This window comes from Triticum dicoccoides, chromosome 3A, assembly GCF_002162155.2.
Source record: "Triticum dicoccoides isolate Atlit2015 ecotype Zavitan chromosome 3A, WEW_v2.0, whole genome shotgun sequence".
In the NCBI taxonomy this organism is placed as follows: Eukaryota; Viridiplantae; Streptophyta; class Magnoliopsida; order Poales; family Poaceae; genus Triticum; species Triticum dicoccoides.
Window position 1 is genome coordinate 43,030,824 of NC_041384.1, and position 19,962 is coordinate 43,050,785.

Sequence of the window (19,962 nt, forward strand, 5' to 3'; positions counted from 1 at the left end):
TGTATGCCTATGTTTATTTCAATGTATACTTTCAATTTCCTTCGCGTGACTGATTCAGAAATACAAATATTGAGGAGTGTTTCATCTGACTATATTAGCAGGGGCAGCTACCAAAAACAAAAAAGTTAAACCCCTGGCATACAAAATGGAGACAAGAGCGACCTAACCAGTACGTACGAGACAAACCGATTCAAGTGCGGACAGAAATTCGGAGTGCTAAGCCAATCGAATACCATATCATGCATGGTAAGATAATGCACGCAGGCAGATGCCTCCAAGCTCGGCAGGAACAACATGCAGCTCGCTATAGTAGTGCTGCATGCTAGCTAGCAATGGAATGCACACCGCACAGGCGACAGCATGCATATATATACTCCGTATAGAGATGCCCCCCGTGTGTCAGTTCAGACCACAAATGTGCAGCCAACCTGGATATTGTGTGCGGTGTAAATACCACCGTCGACTACACGTGTATACATCCCTCCTTTTGCCGGCTGTGGTTTCTCATTTTGATTATTGTCCTTGTTCGGTTACATGAGATGCACTTGGCGCTTTGATACCTGATACTTCCTCCGTCCGAAAAAATGTGTCCTTCAAACGAATGTATCTACTACCAAATTGAGAGACAAGTTTGGGACAAGGTTTTTCGGACGGAGGGTGTATATTTTAATAAATGCTTGATACAAAGGTTCGGAGTAATTCACCTTATTAGAAGAAAAAAAACATGTATACATCCCTCATTATGGTAGTGGTTAAGCACTTAAGGGCATCTCCAACGCTGACTAACAAATTTGCTCCAGCATCCGTCTGACGGCGGACAATGATACCAGAGTCGGCCATCCAACGCTATCCTGTATAAGTCCGCCAGTAAATGGCAATTTGAAATTCAAATAAAGTTCGATATATACGATGCGCCGGATCATATGAGCGCCGGATCACATGCCCGATCACACCCAATAAGGTATGTTGTAGTTTTTACATGCCCGGTCACAAAAAGAGTATCAGTTCGGCAGTCCGTGTGGAAAATTGATTTTCTGCCCTCTCGGACCAGCAGTTCGAGCTTCCACGCTCAAGGTGTCGTCGCCGCCCTATAGGCAGCGTCCGCTTCCTCCTCCTCTACCGCCTCCATCTCCTCTTTCGCTTCCCCCAAGTCATCTTTCTGCCACTCAAACATCTTGTAGTAGACAGCTTGCACGATTATTCTTGTGTTGGCATCGAAAGCATCCAAATTCAAGGTCAACATCCTGGCGTCCTCCGCACAGGCTGCTATTTGCACCTTCTTCTCTTCGAGCAATGCCTTCTTCTCCTCGAGCGTGACCTTCTTCTGTTCAAGCGTTAACTTCTTCTCGGTCGCCTCCATCAACAGTTTGAACCACTCTGCCTTTTTTTTCCGCCTTGATGTCGAACCGCTTGACGTATGCCTCCTCCTTCTTCGACAAGAGTCCTCAAATTTCTCTGTCAACATGGCAACCACACCTTCTCGCTTTGCCCTCTCATCCTACCACTTCTTTCCCCAGAACTCTCTTCTAATCATCTTGGACGGTTTATTTGTTGGGCCGGTTGGGTCCTTGGTTTCCACCCACTTCTTTCCCCGGAACCCTCTTCTAATCTTCTTGGACGGTTTTTCTGTTGGGTTGGTTGGGTTCCCGGCTTCCTCCCTCTTCTTTCCCCGCCACCAGCATGCCCTCCGCCGGCAGCCCGCTTCTTGAGCGTCTCCTCCTTTGCGGCTTCTGCTTTGACGCAGTGTTTTTCCGCGTCGCCGATTTGATCTTTCGGACGAGCGTGATGCTCAGATTCTTCAGCACCTCCACCACATCCTCCATATCTGGCAGGCTATCCTACGGTTCCATGGGACAGCGGTGGGAGGGAAGAAGAGAGTGGGAGAAAAGGACATGCATTGGGTGGAGAGCGACGGGATGGAAGAAGAGAGTGAGGATTTTGCTGCAGAAACAGGGCGGGCATCTACAAGTGCAGGCTCCGCCTGCCTTTTGAATGGGCCCGGGGTGTCGGAGTCCTACGTGTCTGCTGTCCGAACTCCCACAAACATTCCCGCCCCCACGTTTGGTTCTAGTTTGCCCAAAAACTGGTCCGGACTACTCGACGGACCAATACAGGCCTGCGTTGGATGACACAAAACATCCAGACCACGCTGTCCGGATATGTGCAGGCGGTTTGAGGGTCAGTGGTGGAGATGCCCGAAGGGGAACGTAGTAATTTCAAAATTTTCCTACGCACACGCAAGATCATGGTGATGCATAGCAACGAGAGGGGAGAGTGTGATCTACGTACCCTTGTAGATCGACAACGGAAACGTTTGGTTGATGTAGTCGTACGTCTCCACGGCCCGACCGATCAAGCACCGAAACTACGACCCCTCCGAGTTCTAGCATACGTTCAGCTCGATGACGATCCCCGGACTCTGATCTAGCAAAGTGTCGGGGAAGAGTTCCGTCAGCACGACGGCGTGGTGACGATCTTGATGTACTACTGTCGCAGGGCTTCGCCTAAGCACCGCTACAATATTATCGAGGACTATGGTGGCAGGGGGCGCCGCACACGGCTAAGAATATGATCACGTGGATCAACTTGTGTCTCTCTAGGGTGCCCCTGCATTTGTATATAAAGGACCAAGAGGGGGAGGCCGGCCGACCACATAGGGCACGCCAGGAGGAGTCCTACTCCCTCCGGGAGTAGGACTTCTCCCCCAATCCTAGTTGGAATAGGACTCGTGAGGTGGGAAAAGAGAGAGAGAGAAGGAAGGGGGCGCCGGCCCCCTCTCTCCTTGTCCTATTCGGACTAGGGGGAGGGGCGCGCGGCCCAGCCCTGGATGCCTCTCCTCTTCTTCCACTAAGGCCCATTAAGACCCATATAGCTCCCGCGGGGTTCCAGTAACCTCCCGGTACTCCGGTAAAATCCCGATTTCACCCGGAACACTTCCGATATCCAAACATAGGCTTCCAATATATCAATCTTTATGTCTCGACCATTTCGAGACTCCTCGTCATGTCCGTGATCGCATCCGGGACTCCGAACAACCTTCGGTACATCAAAATGCATAAACTCATAATATAACTGTCATCGTAACCTTAAGCGTGCGGACCCTACGGGTTCGAGAACAATGTAGACATGACCGAGACACGTCTCCGGTCAATAACCAATAGCGGGACCTGGATGCCCATATTGGCTCCTCCATATTCTACGAAGATCTTTATCGGTCAGACCGCATAACAACATACGTTGTTCCCTTTGTCATCGGTATGTTACTTGCCCGAGATTCGATCGTCGGTATCTCAATACCTAGTTCAATCTCGTTACCGGCAAGTCTCTTTACTCGTTTTGTAATACATCATCTCACAAATAACTCATTAGGTGCAATGCTTGCAAGGCTTATGTGATGTGCATTATCGAGAGGGCCCAGAGATACCTCTCCGACAATCGGAGTGACAAATCCTAATCTCGAAATACGCCAACCCAACATGTACCTTTGGAGACACCTGTAGAGCACCTTTATAATCACCCAGTTACGTTGTGACGTTTGGTAGCACACAAAGTGTTCCTCCGGTAAATGGGAGTTGCATAATCTCATATTCATAGGAACATGTATAAGTCATGAAGAAAGCAATAGCAACATACTAAACGATCGGGTGCTAAGCTAATGGAATGGGTCATGTCAATCAGATCATTCACCTAATGATGTGATCACGTTAATCAAATAACAACTCTTTGTCCATGGTTAGGAAACATAACCATCTTTCATTAACGAGCTAGTCAAGTAGAGGCATACTAGTGACACTCTGTTTGTCTATGTATTCACACATGTATTATGTTTCCGGTTAATACAATTCTAGCATGAATAATAAACATTTATCATGATATAAGGAAATAAACAATAACTTTATTATTGCCTCTAGGGCATATTTCCTTCAGTCTCCCACTTGCACTAGAGTCAATAATCTAGATCACATCGCCATGTGATTTAACATCAATAGTTCACCTCTTTATGTGATGGTTCACATCTCCATGTGACTAACACTGTCAGGACCCCGATTCCAAGTCACATCGATCTAGCCGGTAACACCTCATATCACTTTGCGGCCTCACGCACGGTATCCCACGGGTGTCGCCTTACCATGGCCCGGGACCGTTTGCGCCTTTTGGCTCACGTATATGATAGTGTCGCTAGCATCCATATGACAGAGAACCCGGGCCGACATGGCTAGTCGTGAACCCAAAACGGCACTAACCTATGGGGATAGGCATACATGAATCACATCGAGCATGTCGGTCAGCAGCGTGTGAATCCGGGCTGTAGCACTGGGCTAACAGGACTCCGGGAACCCGGGCTGTAGCAGGCTAGGCAGGACTACGGATGTCACCGCGTGACATTTCCCCGAAGGGACAGACACAGGAACGAAGTGAAACACATGCCGGCCAGTCAAGTGACCTGAGCAGTAGTGCTGGGCTAACAGGACTCCGGTGAACCGAGCTGTAGCGGACTACTATGGCTCGTGGAAGCACTAGACTACATTTCCCCATAAGAGAGGCTGCCAAGGATAAACAACTAGATTGTCGGATCCCACACATACCAAGCATTTCAATCATACACACAACATGCTCGATATGTGTAAATACAACATGGCATCACAACATAACTCTACAACTCAAGTATTTATTCATTAGGCTCCGAGGAGCGAGATATTACAAATGTGGGTCTCATGGCCCAACAATCATAGCATACAATGCAAAGCACATGCGGAAGCTTAACATGTCTGAGTACAGACATCTACAAATGAAAAAGGCTAAGAAGCCTGACTATCTACCACATCCTGCCGAGGGCACAAGATCGTAGCTGAGGTATCAAGCTAAACGTCGAAGTCCACACGGAAAACTACTAGCGAGACTGAAGTCTCTCTCTGCAAAACATAAATTAAGCAAACGTGAGTACAAAGGTACTCAGCAAGACTTACATCAGAACTAGCTACATATGCATCGGTATCAACAAGGGGGGGGGGTGGAGTTTAACTGCAGCAAGCCAGCTTTGACTCAGTGGCTAACCTGAACTACGACTGCAAGCAACTCTTTTGAGGTGGCGCACACGAGTCCACATATTCACCATTCAATACACCACCATGGATCCGCTCCCGTCTCCCTATGAGAAGGCCATCCATAGCACTCACGCTTATCTTGCGAGTTTTAGGGTATCCACTTTCACTTGTCTATGAACTATGCAAGGGGTCCAAGCTTCCATATCCGAGGAATCCGGCTATTCGAATAGATATTGATAACCCTGCAGGGGTGTACTTCTTCACACACGCTCCCACCACTTACCACCATATACACGTCATGTATCTCGGCAACCTTCAAGCAGAAGCCTGGCGAGGGTGTCGGCCACGGCCTACCTAAACACTCAAGTCTCTAGTCCAGGTTTATCGCCTATCCAGGTTCCATCCACAGGGAGTCCGGCCGAGGTTTCCACATACGGCCCCGAACGATGTGTACAGGGTTCCGAGACACCAAACGGGCGCCCGGCATGCCCGGCCACGGTGTATCTACTGCATCATAGCCCACCCCTAGGGTGAGCGCTACGCACGGCCACCAACACATAACCTACAAACACCAAAAACTAGTTGCAACTCCTGGACAGAGTACTAGGGTGATTAAGAAGCCAGGAGGGTCAATTAAGGATCCCAATGAGTGGTAGTAGCTGTTGATGGATCACAGACATAGAACTCAGTTCCTGAGGACGGTTTCGATGAGACAACCCACCATGTACTCCTACATGGCCTCTCACCGCTACCTTTACCAAAACGTGTTCACACACTTAGCTCACACACAGTAGGACATGTTCATCACTGTTCCAATTCACCCCCGATGAATCAGACCTGACTCAACTCTAAGCAGTAGCAGGCATGACAACCAAGCATGAATGAGTAGGCACATCAGGGCTCAAAGAACTCCTACTCATGCTAGTGGGTTTCATTTATTTACTGTGGCAATGACAGGTCACGCAGAGGATAAGGGGTTCAACTACCGCAACAAGTAACAGATGATCGTTGTTGTCCTAATGCAGTAAAAGAGAGCAGGAGCGAGAGAGTGGGTTTGTATCGAAATGAACAAGGGGTTTTTTCTTGCCTAGCACTTCTGAAGATATCATTGGGTCTTCATCAGTGTCAACGACCACAGCGTCGGAGCAGCGTCTACCGAGAGGGGACAATTACCGGCAACAAGGAAGAACACAATCAATGCGATGCAACAATATGATGCATGATCATGACATGGCAATATGCTGTTGATTGAGCTAATGCAACTAACAACAAGTTAAATGGAGTTGGTTTGAACACTAGGTTCAAATTCAAACTCCACATGTGGTTATTTAAATACCATTCATTTGATTTGTCCTAAACAGTAGCCTTAAGTTGTTCTAACATGCATGAAAATGGTACAGATGGATTCCTTGAATTTTTCTATTAATTTTTCATATATAATTTATGTCATTCTGAGTTAGGGTTGAATTTCTATGATTTTTAGAAGTTTTGGGCATTTTCTGGAATTTCCTGAATAAGAATAAATCCAGAAAAAGGAGTTACTGCGTCAGCACTGCGTCACTGTGACGTCAGCTGGTCAACACGGTCGCCCAGAGTCAAACCTGACGGCTGGGACCCACGGGTCAGTGTAACAGGGCTGGTTTGGGTGGATGACATGTGGGACCAGTCAACTGCCGCGTCAGCAAAGTCAACACTGATGTGTGGGGTCGGTCAACGTGTGACATGGCCAGGTCAAACTGACCGGTGGGGCCATGGTCATTAGCTTAAATTAAACAGGGTATAACCCTGTGGTTAATTAACGGGTGGGGCCCGTCTGTCAGCGTCTGTTAGGGAGGGATTAGTGGTGATTAGTCCTAATTAAGCGACCACGTCAGCGGTCGACGCCGGCGACCAAAAGCACGGCGGTGGCTCGCTGAAGATGCTCGGGACGGAGCTACAGAGCATCGTTTCGCTCGTGGTTTGCGGCTACGGCGAGCTGGGAGACTCGCGCATCTAGCGGTGGCAACACCTCGCGTCCGGGTTGACTAAATCGACGGCGGCGGCAACTTTTGCGGCGGCCGGAGTTCGGGAACATGCGGGCACAAGGCTGCGATGCACTAGGGGGCCGGCTAGCGGCTGCGTTGGCCTCCTGGGGGCTTTCTAAGCACGGTGAGGCGCTCCGTTGTGAGCGTGCGCGGCTATGGCCACGGCTACGCCATGGCCGGCGGCGAGAAGCTTTCGGCCGCAATGGAAATGGAGCTAGGGGACGGGAACGGAGGGGGCGAGCACAGGAGAAGCAGCAGGGGCTCACAGCGGATCGACGGGTAGGCTCAGCGGCTCGGGGGAGGTCCTGACGACGGAGAATCGAGGACGGCGGCCGTCGGAGTCCGAGGAAGAAGACGGAGCTGATGGCGGTGTTGTAGGGGCTCCCGCGGGGCCTGGCTCGGTGAGGAGGAAGAGGGGGTCGAGGCGGAGCCTCTGAGCGCGTCGGTGAGGCGTGGGGTGGCCGGTGGCCACGGCGGTGCGCTTCAGCAGCAACGGCTACGCTCGGCGGTTGCGAGTAAGAGAAACGGAGGAGGGGGATGAGCGAGGGAGAGTGCGAGGGGTTCCAGGGGCGTGCGTGGCGGCGTTGGGGATGTCCAGGGCGACGAGGGGGCAGCCAGGCAGGCAGCTGCCGGTGTGGCACGCCGCGGCGCCGTGGCTGTCTTCTCCTCTGCCTTCTGGCAGGAGGAAGAAGACGCCCCTGCCCTCGGTGGGCTGGGCCAGTTGGCTGGGCTGCCAGCTGGGCCGGCCAGGTGGGCTGCAGGTGAGATTACTCTCTCTCTCTCTCTCTCTTAATTCTGTTTCTGTTTTCTATTTATGTTATTTTGTTTTGATTTAGTTAAAATACTAAATCATTTTATAAAATCCTGAAAATAAATATGTGACTAGAATTAAAATATACCAAACCACATAAAATGTTCCAGGATTATTGGACATATATTAATTATATAAAGAATATATATCCAATGCAAATAGTTATTTAATTAATTCAAAGGCCCAAAATAAATATCTCTGAGATTCCAAAAATATTGTTTTAAGTTTTACCTCTTGCCAATATTTTCAGAGACTAAGAGGAACATTTTCTTGGACTTCTTTGAAAAGATTTTAATGTTGATTATTTTTGAAGTGATTTATGAGGGTTTCATCTAACCTCAATTCAACTTTCAGAATTTAGACATGATGCATGATGCTCACTCAGGTAAATAGCTGCAAGCAAATTCTAGGGCTGTGACAACTCACCTCCACTAAACAAGAATCTCGTCCCGAGATTCAAGACGTGAGGTAAGAAGACAGAGGGGACACCAATAAAGAATCTTCACGATCCGATTGCCCTTCTCGAAGATGTTGATTCATTGCATCATGTCAATCTTGACATCCTCGCTTTTGAGATCTTCATCCACGCGATGACGACGGAAAGAAACTCAACTAGGATTGATCTTCTGGAAGATCGAGCTAAACAATATCAACTCGCGGAATGAGATGTTGAAACATCTCAAGTTGAGACACAAAACACATCGAGAGGGATGGAAGAACAACGACGGGGTTTGATTTGGTGGCAACAATTCCACGCCTAAATAGATGGTGAGGGGGTTTCAAAGTAGCGAGAAGTTATGTTTCCCATAATACCATAACGAGGCACCTTAGTGAAGGTGACTCGTAAAGCTATTCCCTTAAGTGGCAAAAAGAATTACTTTTGACCCATAGATCATTGAAACTCTTTATACCAGCCTAAGGCAATCACAATCGATCTTTTGAAGGAGTTTGAAAGAATGACATACTCGGACTAGAATGGATGATGTGGACTACCTTGTTGAAGACAACGCAGTGGATGATTTTTGCTTATCATCGGAAATGGATGGGACCTATGGTAAGTCCACTTTTGAAGATGATCATGAACAACAACTACTGAGGTGCAAGCTGGGACCAAAATGCAAATGTTGGGAATGATTCTGGTAACTGGGGAAGAACTCAACAGTAGAGAGAGATTCCACTATTTGAAAGGTTATGGCATAATCGAAGAAACTGAGAACGGATCCCAGTTAATGCCAACGATAAATCCTAGTGCTTACGCGTGCTCTCAAGAACTTGAGCATTTTCGTATTAATCAAGGTTTTACTAGTATCCGTGTTAAGGATCCTGGCAACACATCTTACTACCTTGACAAATAGTGATGGACAATGCAGATGCATAGAAAGACACCTCTTTCTCAGATTTCACCTTAGCGGGGCCAAGGGAACGAAATCTGGATGATCGACCGAGAGACATTTAGCACTCCGCTTCTAATGTTCTCCTTGATGTGCTAGGATAACCCATTTATTGATATGGTTTGGTATCTAGGACATCAAATAAAAGGTCAGACTTCGGAAACAGAAAAATCCATAAGGAACTACTATTGGAATAAATTCTACGAGATCCTTATGGGGAAGTGGCCAACTTCTTCAAACAAGATACTACAATAATAGGTCTTCCGGCTGGATGTGTTGGCCACGACATCCACTTTACCGGTTATCGATGGACCAATATTATAGTTCTTGGAAAATGCTCCAACCATCATATCTGCCTGAGATTCAGATCTGGTTGGTGTCAGGATATTCCAGACTCATTGAGTCTAGAAAGAAAATGAAAGTTTGCAACACAAATCGAGGAGACGACGTTGCGAGATTCTCGGGGAATGAACTGCGATAGCAAGCTCCAAAACATGAGCTGGTTCTGCTACAACATGTGAACACATTGTCCCAGACAAGTATGATCACATGGTAGTCTTATAATAAAACACTACCGAGTTCAGGTGGGGAACCATTATCGAGGATAACAAAGTCCTAACATAAGTCATGATTCTTAAGAAGGAACTTCTTCTCCTTGAACAAATCAATCAGTGGCTTGGTGTGCTAGGGATACGTATAGAATGAAGATGATCAGTCTATCAGAACATAGAATACTTCGCACGTACATGACTGGCTTGGGACGATTCCAAAGGAAGCAAAAACAATCTTTCTCGAATTCAGGGCGGCAACTTGCACCTAATGCACATGAACTTGGAGAAAGTCGCTTCTTACACCAAACATGTATTTCATGAGCGGGACATGAAGATAATGCTTACAAAGTTTCCAACACTAACTTAGATTTTCAACATGAATCATGGGGGAGACAACATGCTGCTGATGGGCTCAACAGCAACTCATCAAAATTTCCATATCACTAGACTTCCACCATCATGTGAACACGGTGGTAGCATTGGTCAGACCAAAGGATGTAATGGTGTATGCTCGAGGGATCAACCACGAGTAAAACAACATTACGAACATCGTTGGTTCTGATTTGACTTGACGATAGCCCATACTCAAGTCAAAGTTTTGACAAGGCAATAGATCCAACAACTGTTCACAAGGACCAATTGATGGAGATATCATCTTTATTCAAAACACACACACACACACACACAAAAGATATCCCTTAACATGAACTAAGTCGGACAAGCTTTTATCTTCCAATTCTCCAAGTTGTTGTCTAGCTCAACCAACTAACTCAGGGATATCCAACACAGATTCTTGGAGAAGGGGTGATTTATAAGAAACCCAACTTGATCACGAACTCAACATAGCGGTCAGGTGACAACCAGGTAATACTTCCGAGAAGATCTTCGGAAAATCACGAACTACCGATATGTTACTAAGCTCGAGAACAACCTTGCCTTTCAGGGCAAGATGATATGATCAAAAGAGTGAGGGATTGACACAATCCTAACTCATTGATCGAAGAGTGCACCAAGAAAAGTGGACTAGGTAGCACGATCAATCTTAGGATGATGATTCAACAACCAACACGCTAAGAAAGAAATTATTGTCCATTAGCTACCTAGCAACTAGTTGCTAGGAGTATTGATTTCACACATCATGGTTCACTTGCCGGCATTCCGGTTGCGACAACACGGGACAGAGGAATGAAAGATGATGGTAATAAGTATCACTGCGTCAAGAATTCATGAGAGAGGGTGCAATTCTCATGAGAATCCTAGCATAAAGGGGGTAATACTCCAGGGTAGAATAGAGCAAAAGCTGGATTGGCATTTGTTCTGCAGAACACAACTACTTTGACCCAATCCTGGATATGGATGAGGTAATGGAGTTTGTTTCTCCTAGTCATTCCGGAATAGAATGGCTTGACGGACCACGAGAATAAAAGGCATTGGTGAACACAAATGCACACATACTCTTGGCTATCCACTGATAGACAAAGGTCAGGAAACAACTAAAGAGGAATGACTCAAAGGAGCATATATCTTTCTGAGTTGTGGATGCATAGATTAGTATGCCGAGCAAGCTCAACATTTCTTTCGGATAACCCATGCAGAAAGGTAGAACTGACAGAATCACAATTATGAATCGAGAACTCCTCAGGAGTACTCTAATGGTGATCTTTTGGTTCAAAGAACTTCTGCCTTAATGGTTCATGGTATTTGGAAGAAGGAAATACCACGGACCTCGAGGACTATCGCAAAGGTTACTAATATCTTAAAGGAATGAGCAAACACTATCAACAGAAGGTAAGTGGGGTGAATCTCGGGTTCAAGAACCCAGGAATAGAATACCTACTACTAAATGGCATCACAGAATGCTTTCGAGAATGGTGGCCAGGCTCATCACACTGGGAACTCAAAACATGGACAGATTACTAGATGGTTTCATAAGACACCTAGGGTCATAATAGTAGCTCCAACATATACGTCGAGGCAATTGAGTACCTCAACTGACAAGTAGTGTGATTAATCTGGCCCAAATGGACATCAGGAACAGGGGAAAGGGTTTGCAAATGCATCAGACTATTTAGAAACCTGGGATGACTTGGACAGCATAACGGCTTTAAATGCTCAAAATGATTTGAGGCATCCTGCAAAATAGTGGCATAACCACTCAAAAGCACAATATCAAGATTCCGAGACCAACTATGAACACACGAAAGTAGTAGAAACAGAACTGAGGCTTGAACTCAACAATCCTAGGCAACTACGGTTTAGTAACACGTCATCCTGAGAGATAGAAGAGAAGCCTAGTTCTTAAACCCCGTAGAAAGGAAGAGGTTGACTCAGATCAGAGGGCATGAGGTATAAGGAGTAAAAGAGTCTTACGTTCCTTTCCACAATCAATTCCCTTATATAACTAAAGCATTTCTAGACACAACTTCGACCAGTTCGCTTGGTAAACCTACAGGCAGTCAGGCTCTGATACCAACATTGTCAGGACCCCGATTCCAAGTCACATCGATTTAGCCGGTAACACATCATATCACTTTGCAGCCTCACGCACGGTATCCCACGGGTGTCGCCTTACCATGGCCCGGGACCGTTTGCGCCTTTTGGCTCACGTATATGATAGTGTCGCTAGCATCCATATGACAGAGAACCCGGGCCGACATGGCTAGTCGTGAACCCAAAACGGCACTAACCTATGGGGACAGGCATACATGAATCACATCGAGCATGTCGGTCAGCAGCGTGTGAATCCGGGCTGTAGCACTGGGCTAACAGGACTCCGGGAACCCGGGCTGTAGCAGGCTAGGCAGGACTCCGGATGTCACCGCGTGACATTTCCCCGAAGGGACAGACACAGGAACAAAGTGAAACACATGCCGGCCAGTCAAGTGACCTGAGCAGTAGTGCTGGGCTAACAGGACTCCGGTGAACCAGGCTGTAGCGGACTACTATGGCTCATGGAAGCACTAGACTACATTTCCCCATAAGAGAGGCTGCCAAGGATAAACAACTAGATTGTCGGATCCCACACATACCAAGCATTTCAATCATACACACAACATGCTCGATATGTGTAAATACAACATGGCATCACAACATAACTCTACAACTCAAGTATTTATTCATTAGGCTCCGAGAAGCGAGATATTACAAATATGGGTCTCATGACCCACCAATCATAGCATACAATGCAAAGCACATGCGGAAGCTTAACATGTCTGAGTACAGACATCTACAAATGAAAAAGGCTAAGAAGCCTGACTATCTACCACATCCTGCCGAGGGCACAAGATCGTAGCTCAGGTATCAAGCTAAACGTCGAAGTCCACGCGGAAAACTACTAGCGAGACTGAAGTCTCTCTCTGCAAAACATAAATTAAGCAAACGTGAGTACAAAGGTACTCAGCAAGACTTACATCAGAACTAGCTACATATGCATCGGTATCAACAAGGGGGGGGGTGGAGTTTAACTGCAGCAAGCCAGCTTTGACTCAGTGGCTAACCTGAACTACGACTGCAAGCAACTCTTTTGAGGTGGCGCACACGAGTCCACATATTCACCATTCAATACACCACCATGGATCCGCTCCCGTCTCCCTATGAGAAGGCCATCCATAGCACTCACGCTTATCTTGCGAGTTTTAGGGTATCCACTTTCACTTGTCTATGAACTATGCAAGGGGTCCAAGCTTCCATATCCGAGGAATCCGGCTATTCGAATAGATATTGATAACCCTGCAGGGGTGTACTTCTTCACACACGCTCCCACCACTTACCACCATATACACGTCATGTATCTCGGCAACCTTCAAGCGGAAGCCTGGCGAGGGTGTCGGCCACGGCCTACCTAAACACTCAAGTCTCTAGTCCAGGTTTATCGCCTATCCAGGTTCCATCCGCAGGGAGTCCGGCCGAGGTTTCCACATACGGCCTCGAACAATGCGTACAGGGTTCCGAGACACCAAACGGGCGCCCGGCATGCCTGACCATGGTGTATCTACCGCATCATAGCCCACCCCTAGGGTCAGCGCTACGCACGGCCGCCAACACATAACCTACAAACACCAGAAACTAGTTGCAACTCCTGGACAGAGTACTAGGGTGATTAAGAAGCCGAGAGGGTCAATTAAGGATCCCAATGAGTGGTAGTAGCTGTTCATGGATCACAGACACAGAACTCAGTTCCTGAGGATGGTTTCAATGAGACAACCCACCATGTACTCCTACATGGCCTCTCACCGCTACCTTTACCAAAACGTGTTCACACACTTAGCTCACACACAGTAGGGCATGTTCATCACTGTTCCAATTCACCCCCGATGAATCAGACCTGACTCAACTCTAAGCAGTAGCAGGCATGACAAACAAGCATGAATGAGTAGGCACATCAGGGCTCAAACAACTCCTACTCATGCTAGTGGGTTTCATCTATTTACTGTGGCAATGACAGGTCACGCAGAGGATAAGGGGTTCAACTACCGCAACAAGTAACAGATGATCATTGTTGTCCTAATGCAGTAAAAGAGAGCAGGAGCGAGAGAGTGGGTTTGTATCGGAATGAACAAGGGGTTTTTGCTTGCCTGGCACTTCTGAAGATATCATTGGGTCTTCATCAGTGTCAACGACCACAGCGTCGGAGCAGCGTCTACCGAGAGGGGACAATTACCGGCAACAAGGAAGAACACAATCAATGCGATGCAACAATATGATGCATGATCATGACATGGCAATATGCTGTTGATTGAGCTAATGCAACTAACAACAAGTTAAATGGAGTTGGTTTGAACACTAGGTTCAAATTCAAACTCCACATGTGGTTATTTAAATACCATTCATTTGATTTGTCCTAAACAGTGGCCTTAAGTTGTTCTAACATGCATGAAAATGGTACAGATGGATTCCTTGAATTTTTTTGATAATTTTTCATATATAATTTATTTCATTCTGAGTTACGGTTGAATTTCTATGATTTTTAGAAGTTTTGGGCATTTTCTAGAATTTCCTGAATAAGAATAAATCCTAAAAAAGGAGTTACTGCGTCAGCACTGCGTCACTGTGATGTCAGCTGGTCAACACGGTCGCCCAGAGTCAAACCTAACGGCTGGGACCCACGGGTCAGTGTAACAGGGCTGGTTTGGGTGGATGACATGTGGGACCAGTCAACTGCCGCGTCAGCAAAGTCAACACTGACGGGTGGGGTCGGTCAACGTGTGACGTGGCCAGGTCAAACTGACCGGTGGGGCCACAGTCATTAGCTTAAATTAAACAGGGTATAACCCTGTGGTTAATTAACAGGTGGGGCCCGTCTGTCAGCGTCTGTTAGGGAGGGATTAGTGGTGATTAGTCTTAATTAAGTGACCACGTCAGCGGTCGACGCCGGCGACCAAAAGCACGGTGGTGGCTCACCGAAGATGCTCGGGACGGAGCTACAGAGCATCGTTTCGCTCGTGGTTTGCGGCTACGGCGAGCTGGGAGACTCGCGCATCCAGCGGTGGCAACACCTCGCGCCGGGGTTGACTAAATTGACGGCGGCGGCAACTTTTGCGGCGGCCGGAGTTCGGGAACATGCGACACGAGGCTGCGATGCACTAGGGGCCGGCTAGCAGCTGCGTTGGCCTCCTGGGGGCTTTCTGAGCACGGTGAGGCGCTCCGTTGTGAGCGTGCGCGGCTATGGCCACGGCTACGCCACGGCCGGCAGCGAGAACCTTTCGGCCGCGATGGGAAATGGAGCTAGGGGACGGGAACGGAGGGGGCGAGCACAGGAGAAGCAACAGGGGCTCACAGCGGATCGACGGGTAGGCTCAGCGGCTCAGGGGAGGTCCTGACGATGGAGAATCGAGGACGGCGGCCGTTGGAGTCCGAGGAAGAAGACGAAGCTCATGGCGGCGTTGTAGGGGCTCCCGCGGGGCGTGGCTCGGTGAGGAGGAAGAGGAGGTCGAGGCGGAGCCTCTGAGCGCGTCGGTGAGGCGTGGGGTAGACGGTGGCCACGGCGGTGCGCGTCGGCGGCGACGGCTACGCTCGGCGGTTGCGAGTAAGAGAAACGGAGGAGGAGGATGAGCGAGGGAGAGTGCGAGGGGTTCCAGGGGCGTGCGTGGCGGCGTTGGGGATGTCCAGGGCGACGAGGGGGCAGCCAGGCAGGCAACTGCCGGCGTGGCATGCCGCGGCGTCGTGGCTGTCTTCTCCTCTGCCTTCTGGCAGGAGGAAGAAGACGCCCCTGCCCTCGGTGGGCTGGGCCAGTTGGCTGGGCTGCCAGCTGGGCCGGCCAGGTGGGCTGCAGGTGAGATTACTCTCTCTCTCTCTCTTAATTCTGTTTCGGTTTTCTATTTATGTTATTTTGTTTTGATTTAGTTAAAATACTAAATCATTTTATAAAATCCTGAAAATAAATATGTGACTAGAATTAAAATATCCCAAACCACATAAAATGTTCCAGGATTATTGGACATATATTAATTATATAAAGAATATATATCTAATGCAAATAGTTATTTAATTAATTCAAAGGCCCAAAAGAAATATCTCTGAGATTCCAAAAATATTGTTTTAAGTTTTACCTCTTGCCAATATTTTCAGAGACTAAGAGGAACATTTTCTTGGACTTCTTTGAAAAGATTCTAATGTTGATTATTTTTGAAGTGATTTATGAGGGTTTCATCTAACCTCAATTCAACTTTCAGAATTTAGACATGATGCATGATGCTCACTCAAGTAAATAGTTGCAAGCAAATTCTCGGGCTGTGACAAACACCCAAAGGGTTTACTAGATTCAATAATCTAGTTCACATCGCTATGTGATTAAGACCCAAAAAGTGATCATGTTTTGCTTGTGAGAGAAGTTTAGTCAACGGGTCTGCCACATTCAGATCCGCATGTATTTTGCAAATTTCTATGTCAACAATGCTCTGCATGGAGCTACTCTAGCTAATTGCTCCCACTTTCAATATGTATCCAGATTGAGACTTAGAGTCATCTGGATCAGTGTCAAAACTTGCATCGACGTAACCCTTTACGACGAACCTTTTGTTACCTCTGTAATCGAGAAACATATCCTTATTCCAGTAAGGATAATTTTGACCGCTATCCATTGATCTACTCCTAGATCACTATTGTACTCCCTCTCTTAACACAGTGTATGGTATACAATAGATCTGGTACACAGCATGGCATACTTTATAGAACCTATGACTGAGGCATATGGAATGACTTTCATTCTCTTTCTATCTTCTGCCGTGGTCGGGCTTTGAGTCTTACTCAACTTCACACATTGTAACACAGGCAAGAAACTTTTTCTTTGACTGTTCCATTTTGAACTACTTCAAAATCTTGTCAAGGTATGTACTCATTGAAAAAACTTATCAAGCGTCTTGATCTATCTCTATAGATCTTGATACTCAATATGTAATCAGCTTCACCGAGGTCTTTCTTTGAAAAACTCCTTTCAAACATTCCTTTATGCTTTGCAGAATAATTCTACATTATCTCCGATCAACAATATGTCTTTCACATATACTTTATCAGAAATGTTGTAGTGCTCCCACTCACTTTCTTGTAAATACAGGCTTCACCGCAAGTCTGTATAAAACTATATGCTTTGATCAACTTATCAAAGCGTATATTCCAACTCCGAGATGTTTGCACTAGTCCATAGATGGATCGCTGGAGCTTGCACATTTTGTTAGCACCTTTAAGATTGACAAAACCTTCTGGTTTTGTATCATATACAACTCTTCTTTAATAAATCCATTAAGGAATGCAGTTTTGTTTATCCATTTGCCGGATTTCATAAAATGCGGCAATTGCTAACATGATTCGGACAGACTTAAGCATAGATACGAGTGAGAAACTCTCATCGTAGTCAACACCTTGAACTTGTCGAAGACCTTTTTGCGACAATTCTAGCTTTGTAGATAGTAACACTACTATCAGTGTCCGTCTTTCTCTTGAAGATCCATTTATTCTCAATTGCTTGCCGATCATCGGGCAAGTCAACCAAAGTCCATACTTTGTTCTCATACATGGATCCCATCTCAGATTTCATGGCTTGAAACCATTTCGTGGAATCTGGGCTCATCATCGCTTCCTCATAGTTCGCAAGTTCGTCATGGTCAAGTAACATGACCTCCAGAATAGGATTACCGTACCACTCTGGTGCGGATCTCACTCTGGCTTACCTACGAGATTAGATAGTAACTTGATCTGAAGTTACATGATCATCATCATTAGCTTCCTCACTAATTGGTGTAGTAGTCACAGGAACAGATTTCTGTGATGAACTACTTTCCAATAAGGGAGCAGGTACAGTTACCTCATCAAGTTCTCTACTTTCCTCCCACTCACTTCTTTTGAGAGAAACTCCTTCTCTAGAAAGGATACATTCTTAGCAACGAATGTCGTGCCTTCGGATCTGTGATAGAAGGTGTACCCAACTATCTCCTTTGGGTATCCTATGAAGACATATTTCTCCGATTTGAGTTTGAGCTTATCGAGATGAAACTTTTTCACATAAGCATCGCAACTCCAAAGTTTAAGAAACGACAGCTTAGGTTTCTTGCCAAACCATAGTTCACACGGTGTCCTCTCAACGGATTTAGATGGTGCCCTATTTAACGTGAATGCAGCTGTCTCTAATGCATAACCCCAAAACGATAGTGGTAGATCGGTAAGAGACATCATAGATCGCACTATATCTAATAAAGTACGGTTATGACGTTCGGACACACCATTACACTATGGTGTTCCAGGTGGCGTGAGTAGTGAAACTATTTCACATTGTTTAATTGAAGGCCAAACTCGTAACTCAAATATTTTACCTCTGCGATCATATCGTAGAAACTTTTATTTTCTTGTCACGATGATTTTCCACTTCACTCTGAAATTCTTTGAACTTTTCAAATGTTTCAGACTTATGTTTCATCAAGTAGATATACCCATATCTGCTCAAATCATCTGTGAAGATTAGAAAATAATGATACCTGCCATGAGCCTATTCATCGGACCACATACATCAGTATGTATGATTTCCAACAAATCTGTCGCTCGCTCCATTGTTCCGGAGAACGGAGTCTTAGTCATCTTTGCCCATGAGGCATGGTTCGTAAGCATCAACTGATTCATAATCAAGTGATTCCAAAATCCCATCAGCATGGAGTTTCTTCATGCGCTTTACACCAGTATGACCTAAACGGCAGTGCCACAAATAAGTTGCACTATCATTATTAACTTTGCTTCTTTTGGCTTCAATATCATGAATATGTGTATTACTACGATCGAGATCCAACGAACCATTTTCATTGGGTGTGTAACCATATAAGGTTTTATTCATGTAAACAGAACAACAATTTATTCTCTTACTTAAATGAATAACCATATTGCAATAAACATGATCAAATCATATTTATGCTCAACACAAACACCAAATAACACTTATTTAGGTTCAACACTAATCCCGAAATTATAGGGAGTGTGCGATGATGATCATATCAATCTTGGAACCACTTCCAACACACATCGTCACTTCACCCTTAACTAGTCTCTGTTTATTCTGCAACTCCCGTTTCGAGTTACTAATCTTAGCAACTGAACTAGTATCGAATACTGAGGGGTTGCTATAAACACTAGTAAAGTATACATCAATAACATGTATATCAAATATACTTATGTTCACTTTGCCATCCTTCTTATCCGCCAATCACTTGGGGTAGTTCCGCTTCCAGTGACCAGTCCCTTTGCAGTAGAAGCACTTAGTCTCAGGCTTAGGATCAGACTTGGGCTTCTTCACTTGAGCAGCAACTTGCTTGCTGTTCTTTTTGAAGTTCCCCTTCTTCCCTCTGCCCTTTTCTTGAAACTAGTGGTCTTGTCTACCATCAACACTTGATGTTTTTCTCGATTTCTACCTTCATCAATTTCCGCATTACGAAGAGCTTGGGAATCGTTTCCGTTATCCCTTGCATATCATAGTTCATCACGAAGTTCTACTAACTTGGTGATGGTGACTAGAGAATTCTGTTAATCACTATCTTATCTGGAAGATTAACTCCCACTTGATTCAAGCGATTGTAGTACTCAGACAATCTGGGCACATGCTCACTAGTTGAGCGATTCTCCTCCATCTTTTAGCTATAGAACTTGTTGGAGACTTCATATCTC